Source organism: Lissotriton vulgaris, chromosome 2_1 (genome assembly GCF_964263255.1).
Source record: "Lissotriton vulgaris chromosome 2_1, aLisVul1.2, whole genome shotgun sequence".
NCBI classification, from domain to species: Eukaryota; Metazoa; Chordata; class Amphibia; order Caudata; family Salamandridae; genus Lissotriton; species Lissotriton vulgaris.
The window spans coordinates 1,758,557,265-1,758,582,529 of NC_141687.1; the positions used below are offsets into that span (position 1 = coordinate 1,758,557,265).

Here is a 25,265-nt window from a genome sequence, read left to right on the forward strand (position 1 = left end):
TCTAGACACAATGGATTTTAGTCCCAGTTTTACCCAGGCAGTGCAAAATTTATACGAGCAGCCCACGGCCAAAATTCTGTTAAATGGTGTATTGTAAGGGAGTTTCAAAATTAAGAGGGAAACGAGACAGGGGTTGCCCCTGTCCCCCCTTCTTTTTGATGTATATATGGAACCACTTGTGCACAAATTAAAACTGATGATAAGTTCATACCTATTCACCGTCTTCCAACACATAGTAAAATTGCATTAGATGCAGACGATCTCGTAGTCTATACTTCTGACCCAACGCAAACACTGTCAAGGATAGAACAACTGACTACTGAATTCGGTGTATTGTCTGGATATTTAGTCAATATATCGAAAACGGAAGTGATGTGCTGGAACATGGTCGGATGGAGTGGTAGAGGTTGTTCTGAGATAAAAAATTTGGGAATAACAATTGTTGACAAAATCGATGATATCCCTTCTCGTAACTTGAAGCGAGTGATGAAGGAGGTAGGTAGGAATCTAGCCAGGTGGTAGAACCTACTATTATCAATAAATGGGAGGGTAAATTTAATAAAAATGTCTGTTCTACCAAAATTAACCTACCTTTTTAATTTCATACCACTTAGTTTCACTAAAGAGGAAATTAACAAAATTCAAGGGAAGATATCCAGCTTTACCTGGCCATCCCGGGGGGTACGGCTCTCCTGGAAAAAACTTAAAAGCTGTCTTAAGAAAGTGGGGCTGGCATTACCAGACCTTAGACTGTATTGCATGGCCTTTCAATTAAATAATGTTCGCATGTTGGCAGGAGAACCTGAGAACACTACATGAGGCCTAATATTGGGTGAAATGACTAAAGAAGTTGGAGGAACCTATTTATATAAATTTGGCACCAAATTTCTTTCAAAAAAAGTAAGGCTAAAGGTGTTGAAAGCAGCCAATAAGTCTTTGGCTTGCAGTGAGACGGACCTTAAAGATTGGCTACTTCTCTGAGTTTGCTCCAATATGGGAACCCCCGGGGACACCAGAATGTTTGAACGACGCTTTGAGTCTGCCTCTAAAGCAGGCAGGAATTATAAAATGGGGAGATCTAATAACAGTAGGCAGTTTGGTCCCATGGGAGGTTCTGAACATTAAGACAGGTAACAGGCTCTCCAGGTTTAAATACCTGCAGCTTACTTCATGGGTTGTGGCTGCAGGGGAGGAAGTTGGGGGCAAATGGGAATTTGAGTCCTTGTTACAGGATTCTAGACAGAAAGCTAAAGAAGTAGCAACTTGGTACAGAGATATGTTGGAGGCAGAGGAAGAGAAAATGAAGGATTTATCAGAGGTCTGGACAGATGTTTTGCAGGCGGGTAGCGTAAAATCTTTGTGGATTGAAACCGACAAACTACTATATGCAACCGTAACACCAGCAAATTTTAAACGCCACCATTTTTTTGTTATCCATAGACTGTATTGGACACCACAAAGATTATCCAAATTTGTGCTACAGCCGATGCCAAGATTTAAAAAATGCAACTACCCAAAGGCAAATGATTTACACGTTTTCTTTACATGTGCAGTGCTAAAATATTTCTAGAGGTCCTTGGAAAACAGCATAAGGCTATAATCGGAGAAAATATCATCTTAACTGAAAAATTGGTACTCCTAGGAGTGGACTATGTATTCCAACAGCCTCTAAACTACAAGCAACGGGGTCCACTGTTTTATCTGATACTCCAGGTGGGAGATCTGTAAGCATTGGCTGGATCTCCAACCTCCGAACCCAATTACCTGGCTAAATGTGGTTAAATGGACATGCAGATTAGATACTAAAGGGCCCACAAGAAGATCTGCAGAGGTATGGGAGGCTTTTTTGAATTAGTAATTAATTGGGTTACGAATTCGGAAAACTAGTCCAATGATTATATCAAGCTATGGATTGGGGCGGTATGGAGGTTTTTAACCCCCTTCCCAGGATGGGTATATTGGTGCCGCGGAAGGTGCTGTATGAAACTGCTCGGACCATAGAAGGATCAAGGGTGTTTCCAATTAGCCCAGAATGCAGTAGCCATAGTGTAATGAGGGCAAAAAAAAACCCAAAAAAAACTCCTGCTTCTTCCCCACCTGTTCCAGTAGACTTTCCACCTGGGGACATAGGTGGTTTCCACAATCTGTTAGACAGGGCATCCAAGAGGTTTGATCTGCTTTTGCCTTATGTGCTGTCGGAGTCCTTCTTATACGACTTTAAGGAGCCCTTTACAAAGTCTGTAAGAACAATTTCCATTGTCAATCATGTATGGGTAGAGGGGCAGAAAGTTATGAGAAGTTTGGGGAAGAAATATAAAGCCCTGGAGGATAGCCCGGCTTGCCTGGTGAGTCAACCAAACTGGACTCAGTTATATCTCAGCACAGAGGAAGACAAAGAATCCAGCAGCTCCTCTAACAACGCCTCCAGATAAATAAGGCAGATGCTTGGACAATGCCGGCAAAAGATTTTCATTATGTTAAGCCTTCTCGTCAATGCGGCTAACGCAGCAGCTATTTTGGGGTGCTACGACCCCTTTAGATGTGGTGTGACCGCTCACCCTACCTAGACCAACTGCCTGAAGACAGCTATGACGAAGCAAAAAATATCCTCTAGGCTGCCTGAAGACAGCAAGGCCGAAGCAAAAAATATCCTCCAGGAAGGAGTGAGAGCTTCATCTGAGGTAATTGCGCAATGGATATTGCGACAACTGCGTTTAGTTCCGTGGCTGGAGAAACGGTCCTTCGTCGCCAGGGATGGCTTCGAGCAACCTCGTTTAGACCTGAGGTTCAGAACAAAATATTGGACGTTCCATTTGATGGAGAGGCACTCTTTGGTAAGCACATAGATGATGTACTCCAAGACATCAAGAAAGACAAGGACTTTGCAAGGTCGTTAGGGACACTTCAATACTGCAAGGTCCCTTTTCGGGGAGCAAGAGTTAGAGGTCTTCCCTCACACAGAGGAGGTTACCAGCAATATCGGTACTCCTCATATTCACCTGCCTCCCAGTCTTACCTTCAGCAATATAACCAGTGGTAGGGTCAGTCCACAACATATACAAAATTGGCAACCAGAGGAAGAGCGGGGCGTAAGATCTGCATCCAGATCCCTGATCCCTGCAATTGTCAGCGTGGCTCCTGAGCACAGAGAGTTTATCAACATAAAGCTCTCCACCAAATATAGAGAAATCCTTTCTCAGGCTCATGCTCAGAGTACTAACAAAACCTACAGCTCCCTTTTAATATAGCAGTTCACTTTATTGAAGGGATAGTGCTCAGGGACAGAACTATGTTTGGGACCATAGAACTTTAGAAGTTAGGGACTGAGTCACCATACCACCTCAGTACCATGAGCCCGAGTCCGACTCGCTATAGTGTCTCACTTGCCCTCCTACTCATATCCAGAAAGACAAGTGAATTGACACCCCAGAACACAACACTCCCGACCCTCTACTGGATCACTGCAACAGGACACCCCCTTTCACTCACACACTCGTTCTCGTCCACCATAAGATATGACAGAAAAACAAAGGACGTTTGAAATGTTTATTCAAACTATTGTGCTCTAGAATGCAGTATATGTGCCACAATCAGAATACAACTGCCGAGCAAAAATACCATCAGCATAGTCAGTAAACCAGATATTATGAAAAGCCCTGTCATTGTACAAGACAGATTAGCCTAACCTGCCCTCCCCTTCTACAGAAGCAAAATTATTATACAGCAAAGATCTCTGGGATTAGTAGTGGACCTCATACCTTAGCATACACAGATGAACATTCTACATATCAGATACATCTGTGATCTTCTCTCAAAGTGTGTGTTACATTCCTGTGCTTCTGTATATGACAAGGCATACATTCTCATAAACAACAGCTGCATTTTTGTGTTGTGTCTAGGTGCTAGTACCTGGCCAGAACAAAATAACAAGGATCATTGTTGTTTGACCTATGCATCTGTCTTCAGACCAAATCCCAGGAAAGAACAGAACGTGAAAACAACGACAGGTTCTCTGTGAAAATACAATGGGGCACAAAGGCAAACATATACTACAGTGTGCAAAGCTAATACAGCCTGTGTCATGCACAGTTAGGCTAACATAGGGAAAACTAGAATAGGCCATGCACAGAGCACATGACACCCTCCCTTTGGTCAGGAAGGTAGCACGTAAAGGTATAACAGAAATTGGAAGATTAGCAATCTCCAAGCCATCACTCAGGATTAAATGTAGTGGGGGGCCATAAAAAGAAAATTTGTATAGAAAAAATATCCAATTAATGTGTGTTGGAGGAATCCAGTATGTACTCAGCCATTGTAGAGGCAAATGACTCCATAATAGAGCCTGACTCCATGTAGATGGATTGGTCTACTGCCCATAGAACAGACATGATCCTAAGCTCCAACTGTGTCAGACACTGTTATCGGGCAACCTGAGTCGACTTCAATGAAACTTTGATCTAACATTAGCTGTGCCGATGCACATGGACTCCTGTTGGCCATTTGCTCCAGACTCAGATTTTGTAGAGGTCATAAACCCACGAGCTCCAGGGCCGTGGGCATTTGTAGAGCCATGCACATGTCTAGTGCCCATTGAAAGGGTCACTAGATGCAGTGAAATACAGGTTGTGTGCAGGTGAAGTAAGCACAGCGGAAGGTTAAGCACCAATTCACATCCATTGCCTGGAGTATAATCATCCCAAAGAGTTGAAGCATATGCTTATGGTAGTGCTGGAGCATTGGCAGATCCAGGGCGGCCGAGAAGGAACATCCATTGCGGAATAGCAGCATCCGGACAAGAAAACAGCAAATCAGGAACAGCAACAGTAGAAAGCCACCGATCACGCTGGGAAAAATAGAGTGTATAAAAGACAGCATTACTCCAAAAATAGTTTGAAAAAGTGTCACGAGGCCAGAGCCTACAAGTTTAACAAAGTGTGCTAAACCATCAGATGCATTAAAACAGAGGCATTAAAAATGTGATGTATCATTTCACCAAAATGCAGGGGGAGGTTTATATTTAACAATGACTGTATTTCAGCAGCAGCTCTAGCCACCTGCAACTCGAAGGTCTCGCGGGCAGATGTGAGAGACACCTCTTGTTGAAACAATGATGCTTTGAGTCTGCTTAGCGTGCTGAAATCTGCCTTCAAAGTTGGAATGGAAGGCCACAGTGAGCTATCTACAATTCCGTGTGGAGAGGGAAACAGGGCGCTGTTGCAGCAAGTGACTAACTGGGAAACGGACACAATATATAGGACTCTTGCCTGTATTCCACCACAGTTATGGTTATTAAGCATGAGATAGTTCCATTCGACAGGATGGTAATGAAGGGGAGAATGGCTAGAACAGGAGTTCCTTTTAAAAAACAGGCCAAATTAGGCAACTAAAGAGCTGTGAATTTTAAAGTTTTGACAAACAAGGGAGTGGCCAGCATTGGAGTCACACTCATCTCCCAAAAGAAAAACATCTCTGTCAGTACGCCCACAATGATTGGTAAAGGGGAAGAACCATAATGCATGTATGTAACTGCTCTCAAGGGGTCCATATCTACCTACTGTAAAATGTTTCATGCAAGCTGTAAACCTAAATGTTGATATGGGCAAGGAAATAACCCCAATATATTAAAAACACAGCTGAAGGCATTTTGGCTACAGTGAATGGGAGTTTTTCCAATTTCTCTAATTGTAGCATGGTGTAAGTTGTATCTTTCATGGCCATTGATTGTTGTTTGTGTGTTAAATTGAAAGGCAGACACAAAGCAGTACAGTTCTGGTAATGCAAAGAACACACTCATTTTTAAGTATCTGAAACATCTAACTAAGCTGCATGATGGATTTGAGCTGACTTTGACCATGATGCAATGTTGAGTATCATTCTGAGAAATATCAATAAAAGATGACACAATTCTATTCACTTTTTAAATACTGGATGAAAACATGTTAATAATATTGTCTACTACAGCAAGCACTTTATCCAAATTATTCTGATCAATTTGTCTCAAACGTACAGCAGCATCCATTTGTGACAGCGTCCAAATTTCATTGTAAGTCACATACAAGAATCTTTTAAAAGGAGGGAACTTGAGACCTAATAAAAAATCAGTTAGATATATGTCCTTGGACTGAAGAGAAAGATGTTGTTTCACTCATGATAGTGTAGAATGTTCTAACCATTGCTGGCATAACCTTCTCACTGAATAGGTGGTAAACATTTTAGAATGGGTTGGATGTGAGTACTGTGGATCTGGCCTACTTAATTTGAACCCAGGTATGGGGTTAAGAAAATGACAATGACACCCATTTGTGTCTACTGGCCACAATACCCACCCACCAGGATTAGAAAATGACTAGTTAAATGTACCATTTTTATCATACTATTTAACTGGGCTTCAGTATCGTTTGTGTAGGTTTGCCAATCATCAAAGCGGGCAATTGAAGGAAAAGTGGGAATTCAGTTCTTAAATTTTTGCTAAACCCAGATAAGTAGTCTGTTGGACCATTTCATTTAGGGAAATAATTTGTGTGAGAATCTGACATGCTCAAAATAAAGTTTTGGTGCCCTGGACCTGCCAGGACGTCATACCTCAAATGTATTTCAGTTAAATATTGGCTTTATAATAATTGTAGCCTTTAATGGCTAGCTAGTTGACAAATGAAGCTGACCTGAGTAAGCATTTACTTTTTTGACTGAGTTGGAACCAATTTAAAATAATATGATGTTGGGTCTGAAAGGTCATAACTTGTCAAATATGTATACTTGTCTGTTTGCGTTTTTGAACTTCCTTGTGGTGGAGTTGGACAGTGTTCCCACTGTGTATAATTATAACAGGGAAGTCATCCACTTTCTCTATGCAGAGAATTTTGCCCATAATGGTGGTAACATAACATCTCAGCATAATTAGCTGAATTAAGATATAACCCTTCTTATTCAAACACAGTATAATATTCCAATTCAGAAAGCATTGAATTTACAGTGTCAACATCCTAATCATCTGACTGTAATCCCAGTACTATTACATCACCCATAGAAACTTTGAATTCATAGAGAATCTGCAGGGTCTCCGTAGGACCAAATATATAGAATGAATTTATATCTCAAACAATTCCATTATTCTGTAGAACAGCTAAAATGTTGACAAGGAACAAGTCTCTTTTCATTGTATGTGAGTAGGAGTGGGGAGCCAGCATCCAGTCAACCAGTTCTGTAGCAGAATGTTCTGGGAGGTAATGGCCATCGATCAAAGGTAAGAAAACAGTCACAAATCCAATCCACATGAATTAAAGAGCCAAGGAAAATATGATCCAGATATATATCCACAGAGGGAGTAGATAAGTGTGTTTAAATCAGGAAAAAAACACAAATTTGTGCAGTAGGTGGATGCAGAACCAAAGACACTGGAGAACTGTCAGATGAGAAATGGTCTTGATCCATATAGTACCTGGGGGAACTCAAATGGAAAAGAGGAGGCTATGATTCAGCAGTCAGATTTGAAAAATGTAAGTCAGAAAGGGTATCTAACATCGACAGTATAAACAACATCCATTGTAGAAGATGGAGTAGAAACAGGTACCAAATCAACAGAGGCTTCGGCCTCTCCCCAGCACCCCTCTCCCCCCACCTCCCGGCAGCCATGGAGAAGCAGCAATGGTGGTGCTCATGGGCTGTAAAGGAAAGTCTTGCATTGGACAACTCCTGGGTATACTACGGATTATGGGCCATATGGTGTAGTTTGACATGTTCAATGGAGACAAATCGATTTTCTTTATGTACTGGAAGTGGTGGCAAAATCACAGTTTGTGTACCCTGGATACCAAGGACTTGAACCGGAGCACAGTATGTCGGGCTGAATTCTTTTTTAGGGGCCAGTTTTTCACAAACAAAGTCTCCGTAGAGAGGGAAGCAGGCAAATGCGTGCGAGCCAGAGTATCACAGCATGTTTGTACATCTTGTAAGATAGTACAGTGGTTATCTATGTTAAAGATTGTCGCAGCCGCCATAACGCCTGGACCACCAAGGTCTGGAACATACATCTTGATGCCAAAGAGCATTTCGTATAGGGTCCGCCCACCCAGAGATCATTTAGGGAGATTACTTAATGCTTGTTGAACCCCATAGAGATGATGCAACCAACCACACCCTCTACCAAATTCTCTAGCTGTTAAGGATTGCTATTATTCACAATTCATTCTCTACACAACAGAATTGCCCTCAGGCCTACATGGAGATGAAAAATGCAATAGCACAAAGAATCAAGGTACGCCTTAGAGGTGAAGGGCGACCTTGGTCCGAGTGGAATACACGACAGGCATAAGACTTGCAAATCTTTAAAACCAGTTCGAGCATTAACGAGCGCTGTAGCAAAACCCAGAAGAATCAACTGCAACCAAGATAAACTTGAAAGCAGTATTGGAAATTAAAGGACAGCAATCATCTAGGTAAATGGGGAACATCCATTACGACGCGGTGTTTACACCACACTACCATTACAACGCTGGTCGTTACCACGACTTGCGCTGGAGGGCGCTCTAGGCTAAGGAGTAGTAGATTTACTATTCCAACACCTTCCCTACTGTACGTAGGCTTTTGATGGAATAGTAAATTTTACTATTCCTAAGTCCAGCACCCTACAGCGCAAGTCGTGGTAAAGACTTGCGTTGTAAAACCAGCGTTGTAATGGTAGTGCGGTGTAAACACTGCGTTGTATTGACATACAACCCTAGGTAAACACATCCGAAGGGCTGAATAGAAATAAACAAATGTGTCTGTGGTGGTAGAGACACAGTAGAACTTTTAATTTGTTGGCAAATGTCTCAACCTGATTTTCTGTTACAAGCTCTGCTGCCAATAATGTTGTTGCAAAAGTGAGATGGTGGCAGCCACTCCAGCATGTGTGCTGAAGCGACTTCATGAGCGGCAACTAATAAAGAATGTCTGCAGTCAACTTTGGGAATCATGCGATCGCCAACCCCTGGTATAGTTACAAAAGGAACTTGCTGTTCAATCACGTAAACTAATATTTTGAAGGAAAACCTTTAGGTAAAGAAGTGCCGGATTGAAAAGCATGGACGGCAGCCAGAATGTCATTATCTAAACAAGTTTCAGAATGTGTAACTGCTCCTATTTTACTTGCAGTTCCAGGTTTGGCTGCCTCATCAACCAGAGAATTCCCAACTGCATGTGCTCTCACATGTTAATGTCTCAATGTATGAATTACATGAGCTTGTGGCAACTTATTCTTACAATCTGCTACCTTAACCCATTTCATCTTATGCTTGATTATGCTACCCCTGAAATCCCTAAATTCATTTTGTCACCAAAAGTACAAATTATCATTAAATGAGTGTACATAGTAAAACAAATCAAACACTATAAGTGTAGGGAATTCAGGACTCATATGTTCAAGTGCAAGAAGCAAAGCCTTCAATTCAGCTAATTGAACGGTACAGTCTCCCAGAGACTTGGTGTGTGCAAGGGTAGGTTGAAAAACACCTTCTTACATAGCGTCTTAAATGGTGGGGTATGCTGCAGAATATTTTTGTTTAGAACCTATAGCAGGTTGTGCAGAACCATTGGTGTGGATAATATACGTGCAATCATCAAGTGGTAGAATTAAAGAAGGTACAGGATAAATATGTTCATATTGCAAAATTTGTGCGTCTGTCAAGATGGGTAAAAGACAAAGTCGACATCAGCGGCTTTTAAGGACGTAGCCCATTGAGGGCTTTTGAATTAGAAATTGTAGCTCTCGTGACAGCCTCTAAGGCTGGCACAGGAGAAACAAGAAAAATACTTTTAACTTGAGCCAGAGGCTGTTCTTTGAGGATGGCCATCTGGACTGTGGTCAGTATTTTTTCAACGGATGCAAAACACATTTCGCTAGGGAATATAAATCAGATTTGTATGCAATTAGTACTGTTTCACCTTCATTAAAGGTAACAAAGGTAAATCTGAGGGTACCTGGTAAAATTCTGATAACCACATTTGTTGTATTAGGACTTGTATGTAAATGACGTGTCTCAAGAGAATCAGATTGTAAAGATCTGAGGACCTCAGTGTGGGCAGGCAACCAGCATGAAGCAGAAAAATCTGGGTGTATCAAAGCACAGAGCTATTTAATACGTTAAGCATAGTCAGGAATGTAAGTCCTTCCGAAATGTAAAAAGCCAAACAAAGATTGTAGCTTTTGAGCTTATTAGGGGACTGTAACATTTTTCGAAAAAGTGAAGGGCCAAGCTCTTATCCTCATCAGTTAATTCATAACCAAGGAAAAGGAGACTGAGGAAAGTAATGTGAGATTTAGAAAAATGTAACTTGTAACCAAGTTCAGCAAATCACAAAATTACGAGATCCACTCTAGCTAAATGAGTATTCAATTCATCATCTGTTAAGTAAATATCATCGACATATGACAACGCATCAGGTGCAATCTCATGGAGAATCTACACAGTCCCAGCTGCAAAAACACCTAGGCTGTTTTTGTACCCCAAAGGCAAATGGGCGCATCAAGGATCAAAGGGCGGTAAACGCGGACCATACCTGGTTCTCAGGAGCCAAATTGTAACTGAAACAAAAGTTGGAAATAACAAGCGTCGTTTTACATTTTCTATGAATAATCCTATTAACCAGTGCTGTACTATGTGTATTCTGAAGAGCAAAAGTACGGGTACGAATATTTAAATGTTGATAATCCAATACAATGCAATAGGATGATCAGGTTTTAAAATTGGAAAAAGAGTATTATTCATCTGAAATACACAGGGCTCAATTACTCTCTGGTACTCCAATTGCATAAGAATGTCTTTAACAGCTGTTTTGGCATCACGTTTAATAGAGTACTATGGCTGAGGCTGGGGAGTGGAATATATAGGAATAACAGGGGAAGGGGAATCTTTATACCAACCAGCTTGGTTACGATATAAAGCGGGGGCCAAAGCAAGGGTCCATTCAGAATCATATACCTTTTTGACTGCATCTGAGACTAGATGCGAAAATGAAAGGAAGATAACATCCTCACCCTGGGGACAAGCAAGAATAAAAGGAGGAGACCAATCAACCTCTGCCAAAAGAATGTTGTAGGAAGAAATTCAATTGTCCCAAAAGATAGCTTTAATGATGCGTTTAACATCAAAGCAAACACAAGGAGATGATGGACGGAGCGCTGGAACTTTTCAGACACTCACCCCCAGTCACAGATCTGGTTGAAACCATCATCGTTCTTTAGCTCACTTCACCACCCCCGTTCATACCCAGCTATATGCAAATCAGTCTTGACCCTGTGCCTCATGGGAACAGTCCAGCCAGAACTTCCAAGCCAAGTCATCTCTGGATCAGAAACAAGCATCCTGGGACCAGTTTCGGGGTAACACTCCTCATCAGCCAGGCTGGCTTAAATCCATTGAAAAGTGAGCAAGGTACCCACATCTGGGCATACCCTGCCAACTTTCGCGATCAAAGCAAACAAAAGAAGATGATGGACGGAGCGCTGGAACTTTTCAGACACTCACCCCCAGTCACAGATCTGGGTTGAATCCATCATCGTTCTTTAGCTCACTTTGCACTACCTGGAGCCTCCTAAGAAGATACTTTGGGACCCCAAGGTAGACTATGTTCCTTTAATCAAGCCTTGAGATGACTAAGGCCGGGATGACTGTTCTCTGGGCCGAGTAAGGGAGACACCATCACAGGATGGCGAAGCAAGTAGCAGAAACTTTGGTGATTCGGTGGTTCATAGATAGATTGTCGTCCAGCCAGACTCCAAAGGTGGTGACCGTTACCTAGCAATAAGACCTCTGTCTTATCTCCATTCACATTCAATGAGATTGTGTTTATCCAAGTGGAAACTTGTTTGAGGCAACTATTCAATGCTTCTGCACTTTGCTTCTATTGGCAAGACAAGGAGACAATAATCTGGGTATCATCCACATAAGACAAGAGAGTGAGGCCGCATGTTTCCACAATGTCCGCAAGTGGCCTAACATACACATTGAAGAGAGTAGGGCTCAGAGTAGAACCCTGAGGTACCCTAAATGGTAAACGATGTGGTACAGAACGATACCGGTGCGTGTGAATTTGGAAAACGCAATCCTTAAGAAATGAACTCAGCCATGGCAGAGCCAACCCTTGTAACCCATAGTCTCTTGTCTTTGAAGAAGAAACGCTGCACTGAGGTCTGAATCAGAGCTGCTGTGCCACCATGTTCGAGTAGTTGCCATAGATATTCTGTTACGACCAGAACGGCAGACTCTGTACTATGGTCAGCTCTGAAATCTGATTGTGAGTAGTGGAAATATGCAGTTGAGTTTTAGATAAGCTGTGAGTTGCTTATTTCCCTGTTTTTTAGGGCTTTGGACAAAACGGTCAGGAGAGAGATAGGTCTGTAGTTGGCCCAAATGGATGGGTCCAAGTTAGGTTTTTTAGGTAAAGGCTGACCATTGCATGCTTCCGTGCACTAAGGACAATACCCTCTGACAGTGATGTATTCAGAAGATATGTGAGACGGTCCATTGGAAAGGATTCTTATTTACCAAATACTGAAGGAGGACAGGGGTCAAGAGGAAAACCCGACTTGATAAAGGAGAGTAGGAATTTGAGAGTTGGAGAGCCCAGATGCTAAAATGAACTAAACAAGTAGGTTCTACCATGGGGCTCAGTTATGAGTTGGCTTCTGTTGTGCAAGGAGTACACCTTATCTATCAAATGATGGTCTAATGTAGGGGAGAGGGTGGCTTGAATGTCTGAAAGTTTTTTTTAGAAGAAGGAAGATCAAAAACCTTTCCCTGCATGCAGCATAAGTGGACTTTGCAGTCGGGGCGTCTGGCTGCAAGAATGATATCTACCACTTCAGGCAGCAAGTCAAAAGAATTTAGCATATGCCACTCTCCACACATGGAGCTGTAGGCTTTAGAAGTACAAGCTTTAGAGGGCAGGACCCTCTCCTATTGCTGAGCCATGAGGTCCCCTCAAAGGGATAGTCGGATCAAAGGGTAAATGTGCAGGTTCAGGAGCTCTGAGTACAAGACTTTTCTTGTCCAACCCGAGGCTATTAAGATTACTTAGAACAGGCCGTTCCTAACTTCCCTCAGTCATGGCAGGAGATGCAGTGATAGAATGCGTACAGGAGACAGATGTCCCATCGCAGAAGGAATGGAGACACCACTCATGGTCCTCGGGCCAACATCTCTTCAGCTTTACTACTTTGGTATTCGGGGGCCCTGCTAGGTGGTTGGCTTCCAGAAAGATCTTGTGCGGATCCTCAACCTGCAGTGACGCAGAGGCTCCTGGCAGTGCATTCAGCACTCTACCTTGACCTGCTTGTTGTAGCACCATATGTCTTTTGTGATGTCCATCAGCACCTTTACTACCCTTCCAGTGATGGTTTGTAGGAAGGCTTGCAGGATCGTATATAACACCCGAAGCGCCAGAAAGCTGATTTGGAGCTAGTGTCTGCTGTGGACCAGAAGTCTATGTTATATACATCTTCCAAATAAACAACCCCATCCGTCCCAGCAGCGATGCGTCTGTCACAAATGTGTGGAGTCTGGGTGAGGAAGGGGGAGTGGCCTACCAAAGGTCATGTTGGCACTTGACTAGCACCGCATGAGGTTCTGGGATATCTCTTATGAGACTTGGGCAGCATCAATGTAGCAACTTAGGTGTGGGGTCCCAATAAAATCTTAGGTTCCATTGCAGAGAATGCATGTGCCATCTAGCATAGATGACAAATGGGATACTCGAGGCCAGAAAATCCAAGAAGCTTCAGAATATCCCAGAGGATACTCCGGACTTATCCTGAAAAGTCTGGATCATATCCTGAATGTCCTGGACAGTGGTGGAAAGGCCTTGAGCGTTACCATGTCCAGGATAGCTTTTATGAAGGCAATCATCTCCATAGGGCTCAGATGGAACTTCGGGTCATTAATGGAAAAGCTCAAGAGCCCAACTTTTGATTGGAGGTGACATGTGACAGACTGCAGTGAACCTTTCTTTTAGCAGCCTGTCATTAAAATAGGATAAAACATGTATACTTCACTTCAAAGATGAGCAGCTACCACTGCCATCACAACTGTAACTTTTGTGAACATTCGAGGGTCTAAGTATGGCTGAAGTACAGCACGGTGAATTAGGAATGTTCTAATCCCCCTGTAGACCACAGATAACGTCTGTGGAACTACACTACGTATATGAAAATACATGTCTATCCATCCCACAGGATCCAGAACAGAGAAGACCTGTGTTAGATTGAGCATTGTGAATTTGCCCTTCTGCAGAAAGGCATTCAATAACTTGAGGTCAGTAGAACTCTGAGACCTCTGTCCTTATTTGGGAAAAGGTAGTTGCACAAATAGCATTTTGTACCAATTTCCAAGTCTGATAGTAAATTTTGGCCAGCTAGAGATTAACTTATTGCATTAAGATGGCAGTGTGGCCTTCTGAAAATCCCTCTGGTGCATGAGTAATAAAAGTTGGCGATGAAATTATGGGCTGGGCATATTCTATTTGAACAATTTGTAAGACCCTTTGGTCTGACGTGATGGATCTCCAGTCAAGGAGGAAATATTATAGTGCCCCTTAGAGGCTGGTCATGGGCATAGAAGGGCAGACCCAAGCAGCTTGGGAGTCACTGCAGCACTTGGAGGAAGAGTTGAAGGATAACTGTCTCTGTTGGTGTGAACAGCATTGGCCATTATCACTTTCTCTAGCCTAGAAGGGCTGTATTTGCTGATGCACTGGCCGGGAAGGTTGGTGCTGCTGGTAAGCCCATAAACCCATAAACATTCTATACTGCTGATAGAATTGTCTAGCTAGGGACAATAAACCCAAGGATGAGCTGTGGCACAACTATCTTTAAATCACACAAGCCTCAAGTCAGGCTTCTCTATGAACAGTCTCGATCCCTCGAAGGCCATGTCTACAAGGAAAACTAGGATACCATCTGAAAACCAGATGTACCTTCTCAGTACTGCTTTGGTGTCAACAGCACAGCCTGTACAGTCGCAGGTGTCTAGGCCTGCATGTAGCACATACTTTGCTGCATCCTGTCTGTCTCTGATCATTTGGACCAATGAGTTCCTGAGGTCCACCAGAACGGCCGGCAATCTCTTTCTGGCTCTATCCCATAAGTCATGGGTGTACCTGCTAGAAGGCACATCACAATCAAAAAGCGGAGGAAAAACCTTTTCTTTCCAAAAAGATTAATTAGTTTGGACATCCTATCTTGGGGATTTGAATGGAAAGCAGTTGGACTGATTTTACTTGTGGATGCTTGCACCACCAAACTTCCAGGGTTTCGTTGTCTTGTCTTGTCAAACAAGTTGTCAGGGACTGGTCTAGGCGGCTTTGCACAAGTCAGCTGACTCGAGAGGTTAAGCATGACTTAGACCAAATAGCCATGAGAGTGTCCTTAAGGGCCCCTTTAATTGGTAATGGTGGCCCAGTTGAAACTGGATTTAGTTGAAGAATATCAGTCAACAAATTGGGTTTTCAATTTTCGCATTCTGCTGTTCTATGCACTGCTACATTAAAGGAGGGACCTTCTTTCATTGGATGACGAGGTGTGAGTCTAGATCTATCTGTGTTGAGGCATCTAGCCCACTGGTATTTTGCAAATCCAAACACAGCACTGCATCAGTGTAATGAGGGGGAGCAAGTTTTCCCCACCTCTGTCATAATTAGTGTCATAAGGGATATTAGGTGTTCCCTGGACATTTGGTCTGCTTTATGCATGGGCTCATATGGTTCTTGACTGTATTTAAACTCCACTTGGGGGCTGGAGCTGTTCTTAGGGGAGCAATTCTTTAAGACCCCACTAGGAACCTTTTAATGACAGGTCTTCTAAAAAAGCTTTTGCATGACTTTCCCTCAAAGCATTCTCCTACCAGTATTCTTCAAAGTCCCACAAAAAAGGAAAGGGGCCTCCATACCCTGGAAGTAAGGAGGGCTCTACTGTATTATTTACAGAGAACAGAGCAAACTCGCAAAAGCAAGCAGCTGTTTGTTGCTTACTCACATACTAAAACAGTGACGCCAGTCAAAAATGCAACAATTTCACGATGCATAGTCCAAACCATCCAACTATGCTATGCCACCGCAGGGAAAAGACTAAGGGCCTGATTCACAAAAGTAATCTGAGACAAAATCCTAACTTTACGACTTTAGGTATTCAAAAGGGTAAGTTCTGGTCTTAAGTTCAACTTAAGACCAAAACTTAAGTTTAACTGAGACAAAATCCTAACTTTACTACTCCTAAATGCCCTTTGTGAATACCAAAAGTCGTAAAGTTAGGAGTTTGTCTCAGATTACTTTTGCGAATCGGGCCCTAAATGTACAACCAAGAACTCATTCTACTAGAAAGAAAGGAGCAACTCTTACATTTATGGCCAATTTGTCCATAGACACTATGGGGTCTATTAGGATATAGGGCGGATGCGATCCGCCCTACATCCTACCCTACCCGCCACCCATTTCCCCCGCCATATTAGTATGGCGGGGGGACCCCGGCGGACGGAAAGACCGTCCGCCGGTTTTCCGCTGGTCGACCAGTGCCCGGGCAGAAAAGGGGCTATATATGGTGGCTGTGTCTTCTAGACACTGCCATTCATATTAGCATGAGAGCAGGAAGCAGCCTTGGCATGCAGATTTTGCTTTTGGGGCCCCCTTGCGGGCCCCCAGGGTATTGGGGGGTGGGGGTGCACATGGGGGGTACCTATGGTTCCCCCCTGCATTGTCATGGACATGGTGGCAGGCACCTTGCGGTGCCTTCACCTTGTGCATGGCAATGCACACAGTGAATTCCCAGCATTGTGGGGGGAATGGAGGATACCACTGCGGCGGTGGCATCCTAATCGCCGGTGCAGGACCGCCGCACCACTGGCGTCCGGTCCCAGCAGCGCTAGGGTGGCGGGCGGACTTTCATCCGCCCACCATCCTAATAGGCCCCTATAGGTGCAACAGCAACATGTGCATCCCCACACACTTTCACCAAACATTACTGTGTGGACATACAAATAAATAAAGAAGCACAAGTAGGACAAAAGGTACTTCAACACCTGTTCGTAAAGTCGTCCTCTTCCCACAGCCTCCCCAAGAAGGGAGAAACCACAACATAATCTGATACACAACATGTGAATGCAGCAAAAGATTTATGCTGCAAAACGGAATGGTTAATTACCAGTAGTAGTGGTTTTGCAGCTTGAAGAGTTTTCTGGATTCACATGCGACCCACTCAGCCTCCCCTACAAGGAATACAAACAGGTGGGGAATCATATCTAACAAGTCTCTAAAGTTCCATCTAAAGGACTATAAGACTAAAACACAGAAAAAAGAATCAGAAGATGGCTACCATGCACAATAAACTCCAGGGTGTTGTCTGACGTCACGCAGGGGACTTAACCTCTCACCAAATGGTGGTCGAAGACACCCAGAGAAGAAACAAAAACAAAAAAAAGAGACTATTTTGGACCCAAATACTAGGTGGCGGAATAATGCACAGCATGTGAATCCACAAAACTCCTCAAGCTGGAAAACTACTCCTACTGGTATGTAACAATTTCTTTTCCTGGACATTAAGTATGCCCTGTGTGATAGTACTGGCATTGAGGTGAAAATCTGGTTGAACAACCACTGCTGCGCATTACTTATTTTTTGATGTAATATTGGTGAGGCACTGGCTGACTTCGGGCAGAATCAGAAACTGGTGTTGCGATTGAATTCAGACAGGCACCAACTGGGTGTACCGCTAGCAGAGAAGTAACTTTGACCAGAGTGAAAGTATGAACTGGCTTTGTTACAAGCCCGAGAACGGACCGCCAGAGGACAGTCAGTGTTAGCGGAGGGCCTGCTGTCGGAGGTCTAGCAGGGGGGCCCTGCGGCTCCATGGAGATGGATGGCATGTCAGATGCTGCTGGTCGTATCTGGACATTTTGCAGCATGGCATATCTGCTGCTGGGTCAACGACAGCTGTGGAATGTGGGGTGCACCTGCATCAAATGTGGGACCAGCTCAGAGCCAGAAGATCTCACACCTTTGGAATGATGCCCCTGTGCCTTCTTACTAGACTTTGAGTGGCTGGATAGGAACAAGTGCCACCAAGCTTTCTTGCACTCACAGTGCATTTTTGCCTTTTCGGAAGACTTCAATTGAGAATAGGATGTGGTACTATATATGAATCTCCGTTCCGTCAACTTGGGGCAGTACAGAGTAATTACAGAGCCATATGGCACTCGTAGTGGTACCTACGGACCATTGCTGAGAAATCTTTACTCTATTCTGTCATCTGAGAATATTCTAAAGATGAGGAATATGCAGTGAAAAGCATCCATCATCTTATTAGCCATTACTTCAGCCCACTATGGTAGTGAAATTCAGGCTCTGATCTATAAAGAATTGCATATGATTTTCCATAAAAATAAAGTTGTTGTGAGTTTTTTTCCCAAATGTAGTAACAGTTGTCCATGTAAAATTAATCCCCCTTTCGTACACACATTTTCCAAAATCCTCCTGCACAAACAGATAGGACTTTATATTTTTTATTTCTTAAAAAATCAGTGCAGTTCTGTCTAGATAGAACAAGGACACTAGACAATTAAAGTAACTTTTTTGTTAATTTTGAAACCATTCCTGTGGGTTTGGTCACCTCAAGGCAGTATATTTACAGGTGGACTATTTCTTTTATTATATGTTGGTAAATGCTAATAGAACTTAGTCTAGTAAGTGCACAGCTTTTTCAAGAAGGGGTAAAACAGCTACTGCTGCATTATGAAGAAGCATTTTAACTTTAACCCTTTAAGTGCTGCCGTCGGCCAATGGTCATCGCGAGCACTACCTTGCCAGTGCTGCGCACGACCGTTGGCCGACGGGCCAGCACCCGTTATTCAAACGTTCAGCACTGGGCGCTGAACGTTCGACGCTCTTAAGGAGTTAATATACGAGCAGTTGCAACTTGTGTGTCTGTGTGTGGCTTTTCAAAATGTTATTGTTTTTATTCAGTTTTCAGAGCAGATTCCCCAGTTGACCAAGCTTCCATTTGGAATCTTTTTTGCTACGGTGGTACTTTTTCCTTGTATATTTTCTTTGCGTTTTATATCAATGGGCTGAGACGGAATAGTTAACTGTTATAGTAGCTCTCCAAAGGAATCTTCATTATTTAAGAAGCCTTCTTTATACCAGGGGAAGAGACAAATAAATATAACTGCATTTATTTTAGATATCTCTTTATTAGTGATTTTACAATTTCGCCCTTGCTAACATACAGGTATCATTAGACATAGCTTAAAGTTTCAAATACAATAATAACATTTGTGAGTGCCGTCATCTTTCCACTGTAATCCCAATGCACTCATTCCTCTTATCATGGCATCTACTTATATCAAACTTCAAGGATCTCAAAACATTTTCACTTATACATTCCTGTTCTTCATCTGTGTTATAAGTTACTCCGGGGAAGTTACAGGCAGTGCTTAATTTGTAAAATATGAAGTGCCGGTGCTCACAGTTTTTATAGAGGCCACACCCACTTCCCCAGCTCCACCCACTTCCTCCAGTGGCTCCACCCACTTCCTTTATTGGCTTCACCCACATGCGTCAACAAATCAGAGCCACCTCCTCACTTCTTGAGTTCCGCAAGAAACTGAAGGCCTGGCTATTCACAAAAGCACCTCAGGAACCTCAAACCTGCCAAGCCCCTGGGTACCCTCCTGGGTGATTAGTGTGCTATACAAATCAATATAACATTACATAACATAAAATGTAGGAAGACTATGACAACAACTTAAAAGTGAACTCGAGAATGTGTGCACATCTCAATATGCAGCTTTTGGAAAGGTCATTTGAGGACTTGAGGCAGCTTTGCAAATGAAAGAAAATATGCTTGTACTGTGCTGTTTAAAAGAAAGGAAAGATGAAGGAAGGATTACATTAAAGAAGGCAGCAACACATGCAGGCAGGAAGAAGAGGCCTGGACTGAGGAAATAAGTAATGTTTGAAAGAAGGAGGAAATAACAAAATAATGTGAAAGGAAGAATTGAAGGGATAGAGGGATAGAGGGAGAAACATACCACGTAAGTTTGTAAAGCACATATTCACTAGAGAGGGCCTTGACACCAAATTAAAATGTTGTTATCCAGCTCAATTGCACTTATTTTATCTAAAGATGAAAGATTGAGTGGTCACACCAAGATTTAAATGTATGACTCTGAGATAGAACACAGATTCTTGGAGTGGATATAAACATATGTGCAAGAAGGAAAAAATTAAAAGGGAGAGTGAGGGAGGAGAAGAGGTCCGAAGGCAAAGATAGATACGGTAGACTAATAATGTGAAGAGAAATGTGGAAAGCAGAGATTGGGATTGCAAGATTGGAGTGGAACGTGATGAGAAGGAAAAGTGAAAAGAGGAGAAAGGCAAGGGAGGAAGAGTGGACAGCGGGGAGTGTGTAAGAGTAGAGTGGAAGAGAAAGAGGGAAATGTGGACAAGCATTTAATGAGGGGAGGTGGCGATTGAGAAAAAATGCGAATGTAGGGCAGAAAGTAAAGGAAGATTAGGGAGAAGGGAAGGAATGAGGTGTGAAGGGGAGGAAGAAAAGCAGATACTGAGGGAGAGCAAGAAAAGAGTACACCTCTGCTTTAATACATATACAGTAATTAATTATGTAAAGTTGAGGGGTTACACGAGTGTATCATTCTTGGCCCATCTCATCAATGCATAGCAGTGTTGTCCAAGACACACAATAGCGATTCTTTGACTGTGTTAAGTGTTATGCCATCAAAAGATGTTTTGTGCCATCACAATAGGTATTCCTGATAAAACATAATAAAGTGTCAGTTATACCATTGGGATTACGCTTTGGTGGAGAACCACGCTCTCATGCTTCAAACAAATAGTGCTATTACATGATCAGGCTATCAGTTGCGAAATCCCACTGCCAACTATTTTCAAACGGAGTCAGACATTCAACTCCATTCAGAGAGACTTCCACCCACACTTTTTAACTAATAAAGTACAACATTCAACTTAGTCTGCCGCCTGTGCTATATTAGGATTGTAATTTATGATCAGCAAGTAACAAAAGGACGTCTGTGACAAAAAACAGAAACCCGCTGAGCTTTCCACATAAATACAGTTGTGTCATCTGCATGCTACATGTTCTACATTACCCCTCTGCACTACAGTCAAAACTACAACTAGACAAAACTCTGATTTCTCTCCAACAGGGACATAAGGCTGTAAGTATGCAGCAGGGGATTACATGACATGGATCTTTGGAGGTGAAGAGACAATGTGGGGCGGAAGATCTCAGCAGGAACAGAGTGTCCAACACAGCCTAGCCCCTCTGCTAGCATGTTTTGAATCAATGCTATTTTTCTCCAGTTCGAAACTGATACATTCCCTATGTATCCTCTCTCTTGTTGGGGGAATTGGGAAAGCCTCCTTATTCGAGTGACCAAGAATGAGAAGGGCTTTGTGGTCTCATGTGCAAACTCTTAAAGTATGGGTGCTCAGGGCCCAGTGCAAGCTTTAATCAAAGCCAAGGTGCACTGTAACATGAATGAACGAGTACTGTGGCAGGGAGTGGCATTGTGATACGGAGGTGAAGGGAACTGTAAACAGAGGAGCACTGAGATACAGGTGAGAAAGGCACTGTGGAGAAAGGAGCATTGTGATAGTGGGAGAAGGCCACTGTGGGGAGAGGGGCACTGTACGAGGTAGCAGTGGGGGAACAGTCACAGTGGGAGGGATGGGAGGTATTCATCAATGTGCTTGTGGCTACAACAGTGCCCATTGCTGAAGGGAGAGGTTGGGTGTGATAGGGACGAGAAGGTAGTGGGAAAGTTAGGAGCGAGTATGAGTATACAAACACTTTCCCCACAAGCCTGTGCATTCTGTGTCGTTAAAGCTGCGGAAGCCACATGCACCCTGCCAGCGAAGGGCAAATCCATTGCATGCGCATGCCTCATTACCCTGCCACTCTTGACAGAATGCTTTATTATTCACTCAGTAACAAGCAGTGTACTGTTCGCAAACGTCCCGCCTATCATGATTTATTTAAAATCAAGCTTTCTCGGTATCAGGCAAATCTTAGTGAAACCAGATTTCACTCTAATTATTATAAGTTTTCACTTTCGGACCACCCTCAGCTCCTTCCCGTATTTTGTTATGCTGCTGCAAGGCATTGTCTGTGCTACTTAGGCAGGCAGTTTGCTGCAGGTGCCACTGTGCAGGAATTTATTGATGGTGTCCCTCGGCCAAGGAACACAATTCTGTCACTTTGTTACCTGTAGGATAACAGATGTGGGTAAAATAACGCACACACAACTAGTCTAACCTCGCAGCTTCAGCTACACTGGAAAGCGCAGACGGCTGGCTGGCGCCGATGAAATCTGCTTCCAGTTGATCGTGAGTGCAGTTTATACTGCACATGACACAACACACCAGCCCGTCCCCTACTCTTGAGACCAGGCACTGGCGTGCACCAAATCTAGCACACTGGTAGCATGAACCAAATCTGATTGTGCAGGTGCAACAGCCTTGCTGCGGGGCAGGGGCATTTTAATGGCCTGTGCACAGTGCTGCTGTGCTTCAAAGAAAAATTAAATAGTCCCTGCCCTGGGAAATACGTGCTGGTGCTCAGCACCTGAAATCACCGGCACAAATTAAGCACTGGTTACAGGCCTTCATATTGGTCAAGGCTATAACTTATTTTATATTAATGAACAAATAACCTGTTTACTAGGAACATAAAGTAACTTAATCATATCCAGTGGTATCTCGTTACACCTACATTTGGTCAGTATAGCTTCTCATTATGCCCTGCTTGTATCTTATTTGCCTCTGGGGGCGGGGTGGGTGAGTCGTTTGCAATGCCCTTTTTTTTTGGTACTGATTCTCCATATCTTTTTTCCTGTTTATAGGCCAATGGATATATCACTGTCCTCTTCTGTGCTCGCATCTGTTTCCTCTTGAGCCTCACTGTGGGGCATATTATCAAGGGCATTATCGCTGCGTTAGCTGGACTTTTTCCCACTAAAGCAGCGATAATTCTATCGCCCTATTAGCAAGCTGTTGCTAACAGCAGTTAGTGACAGCTTTTAGGCGATAGCGACCGGTTTGGGGCCCGCTTTGCATGTCAGCGATATTTATCGCTAATGACATGCAAAGTGGGCGTACCCACCCTGTTAGCGACTGAAAGCAGTCGCTAACATCGCTGTCGCCTATTATCAATGGAGGCGAAGAGATAAAAAATTTGCCCTAAGCACGAATATCGCCAGAACCTGCTCAGACCACTTCTTAAGCTGTATATCCAATGGGAGGTGGATATTCAGGTTAAGACCCTATTGGTGATGATGCATGAATATCGCTGGATTTCCAGCCATATTCACGCTTTGAGCCGCTATCGCCAGATATTTTATCGCATTTGAGCTAAACGCTGCTAATAGCAAGTTATCTCTGCGATAAAATCTGGCGATGCGCGGCGATAAAAAAATAATCGCTAAGCTCATTTAGCGATAATTATCACTATTTGTTGCTAATATGCCCCTATGTTCCTCTCTTCTACTCATCCAGGCTCTCACTACCTCAGTCCATAACTCCTCTATGGGGCGTTCTTGGAAGCCTCTTGATTTGTCTCGCTGTATTGCTGTTTCCTCCGTCTTGGCTCAGTTATCCACTTCTTTCTCCCACAGAACTATTGGTGGGATTTTCTGTGCTTTCCAAAACATGGCTATTGCCTACGAACTAAAATCCATAATAGATCAATAAATCTAGGTCCTACCTTCTTGGATTTTGGTCTAGGGAAGAATCTAAGGAGGCACACTTCCACCGAGCATGGCAATGATCGGGCTAGTGTTAAGTTAATCTGTGCTAGAACTGAGTTCCAGTATTCTTGCAGTACCCCACAGCCCCACGTCATATGTATGAACTCCACATCTTGCTGCCCACATCTGGGGCAGCACAGGAGCTCTCCCCCATGCATTACGTTTAGTCTGTGGGGTATAAGATAGACCATGTGTTTATAATTGAATTGAAGTAGTTTGAGCGCAGTTTCTGAATATCGCTTCACCCCTCTCAACACCTGTGACCACTCTTTATCAAGTAAGTCCCTCCCCACTGCTGCACTCCACCTGTTCACAGACACATCAATGGTGTAACAATTGTAACACCTCATGCGTCTGCAGTTCCAGGAGTGCCCACCCCCAAAGTTCCTTAAAACTTTTGACTACCGCACAATAAGTGAGAAACTGACCACCAGGCAAGTCAAACTGGGCCCGGAAGTCCTCTATGGGAATCAGTGCCCCGTTCCGGTAACAGTCCCCCACCTCTGTTATTCCATCCTCCAACCAACTACTTATTTGTGAATTTAAAAGAAATGCAGGCGGCTTCCCCCCTGAAAGCCCTACGATGGGCAAGCTCAGGGTATACAATGGTATGCCTTTCATATGTTGGCGGCATCTCTTCCAGCAACCCAATGCCACCGGCCACAAAATCCCTGGGTTTCGAATAGTCGCCGCAGAGTGTAACATTCCCGCCAGTAATTGTTTCCGTTCAATAGCCGAACTTAAAGTGCTTAAGAGTTCCAAGTTTCGGGCCTCCAGCCATTGGGCCAGCCATTGTAACTGGGCCACCAGATAATAGAGCTCAAACAATGGGGCCCCTAATCCTCCTTCTTCCGGAGTCCTTTGTAGGACTGCCAGTAAAACTCTTTTTTTTCTACATCCCAGATCAGGTCCCGTAGCAGGGCAATAAGGCCCGCAAACCACCCAGTTGGAATCAACAACTAGAGATTTACAAAAAAATATAATAACCTTGGAAGCATAATAAATTTTGCCAGTGCTATTCGTGCCATCATGGGGAGCCGCAGTGAGCGCCAAAATGGGACGCACGTCTTGAAAGACCGCATAACAGAGTTTAAGTTAACTACCCTCAGGTCTTCCACCTCATGGAATATCTGTATTCCTAGATACTTAAATGAACGGGGAGCCCTGTTTAAATCAGTAGGTATGCCCCTCAACCAATGGGGATATACAGGTTTTTGTTTTATTCAATCACAATCCCACTAAGACAGTATATGAGTCAACGCCCTTTCAACTCCTCTATTTCTGTCCCCCAGGTATAGTAGTAGATCATCTGCATAAAGTGAGATAATATGGTCTCGGTCATCTAATCTCAGCCCGTGTCCCTGGCCCTCCAACCGGAACAACTCCGCCAGGGCAAACAGGAGTGGGGAGATTGGGCATCCCTGTCTAGTGCCTAAATATTACATTAGGGAGATACCC

The 25,265-nt window shown here is 43.4% G+C and overlaps 1 protein-coding gene across 1 annotated transcript in view; it reads left to right on the top strand.

Moving 5' to 3' along the window:
• LRRC56 (leucine rich repeat containing 56) overlaps positions 1–25,265 on the top strand; it is a 594,120-nt gene that overhangs the window by 476,934 nt on the left and 91,921 nt on the right. The gene's annotated exons all lie outside the window — the stretch shown is intronic.